Genomic DNA, 1,846 nt, shown 5'->3' on the forward strand with positions numbered 1-1,846 from the left:
GATGCTTGCCATGGAGGAAGTAGAAGGAGATAGCGCAAATGAAGAACGTCCATGATTAAATCTTTGTATTGAAGTCCATTGAAAGATTTTATTTGGGTACTAGGCAAGAAGCCGATTGACAATTATAATCATATATTATTAGACTAGTAGGTGCAACTGTACTAAGTCATCACCTCCTATGTCAAATGAGAGACAAAATATGCACTGGATGTCACCCAAGGGGCAAGGCTTAGCAAGACAATAGGGAGTTAATGCAGATGGCACCTGGCAAGCGACTGTCACATTGAGCAATAAGACAATGGGGAGTCAATGCAGATGGCATGGATTCAGGCTCTTTAAGAGCAACAATTTTGTAAACATATGTTCAATCTATATCATTTTATACAAAGACTCCAGCTGAGAGCAATGTCTCTTAATGTAATCATATAATGATAGCTATGATTGCTATTATAATTCTTTGGTTCAATACAAAACTTGGGTCTTATGGCATCATACAGTCTTTTTTCTATTTATTAAAAGTTTTAAATTTGTGCATATTACGAGTGACAATGTTATTTAAATGAAATATTTAAGTCTCCTTTCATGGATTTATAAATTTATCACGTTAAGGAAAAATATTAAAAATAATTAAATTAACAAATAACTTAGGAATAGCAAGAATTTCTAAAATAGGATTATTTCACATTCTTGCATGTTAGTGCAAAAGTATAGATTAAAAAAACAAGATTTTTATGTGAATATGATAGTGCCACAAAGTGAACTTTTGATTTGGGAAGAATATTTTCAGAAAGTAAAATTTTGATTTGGGAAGGATATTTTCACAAAGTAAACTTTTCATTTGGGAAGGATTTTTGGGCTTCGTCCAAAAACAACAAAAAAATTCCAAAATTAATGAAATAGGTGTTAAAGGGACACTTGCTAAAGCAAAATGACATTTAAAATGGGTAGTTGCAGCAAAGTAGTTATGCATCATCTAGTAGCAGGCAAGGTGATGATAGAAATGAGCACCTTTATGTGATGCAGCACATGGTTAACTCTATGACAGAAAATGCTACAAATTGCAAAAAGGTTTGGTTTGTTGGTTCAAGTGCTTCTAACCACATGACCAATCATGATGAGTGGTTTAGTGATGTCAAAAATTTGGAAAGGATAGGGTATGTTGAAACATGTGATGACACTGCACATCCAATTGCATAGGTTGGTAAAGTGCCACTAGCTATGCATGATGGTAGAACAAATCACTTGTCATATGTAGTTCATGTTCCTAATATCACCAAGAACTTGGTTTCAGTGAGCCAAATGGTTGAGCAAGGTTTGCAGGTCAGATTCAATCCTGATGGATGCTTTGTTGAGGATCTAAAAGATCAGTGCTGCTTGGTTGTGCAAAAGGCAACAAAAATGGCAAAATGCTTACCTTGGATGTTGATATCCCAGAGGTTGAAGCTACTATGTCTGTGCATGTAAGAGGTGTCATCGTGCAAATCTTGAAATATGGCACAAGCACAATGGGAACATGAGTATACAGTGGCTAGAAACTATGCAAATGTAGAGAATTGTTGTAGGTTTGCCTAAATTCAAAGTGCATGGAATGCAGTAGGTATTTGAAGCATGCCTAATGGGCAAGCATGCTAGACATGCATTTCCATGGAATGCTGAAAGTAAGCAACATAGCTTTGAAAGTGATTCACTTAGATGTGGGAACAACCAAAGCTGCTTCTATTGGTGGATGCCACTATTATGTGATTTATTGATGATCACACTAGAATGGTGTGGGTCTATTTTGTGAAGCATAAAAGTGAAGTGTTTAGTCACTTCAAAGCCCTTAAGACTATGGTTGACAAAAGTG

The sequence above is a fragment of the Dipteris shenzhenensis genome, chromosome 6 (genome assembly GCF_047967505.1).
Source record: "Dipteris shenzhenensis isolate YYH24624 ecotype China chromosome 6, Dip_SZ_1.0, whole genome shotgun sequence".
Taxonomy (NCBI): Eukaryota; Viridiplantae; Streptophyta; class Polypodiopsida; order Gleicheniales; family Dipteridaceae; genus Dipteris; species Dipteris shenzhenensis.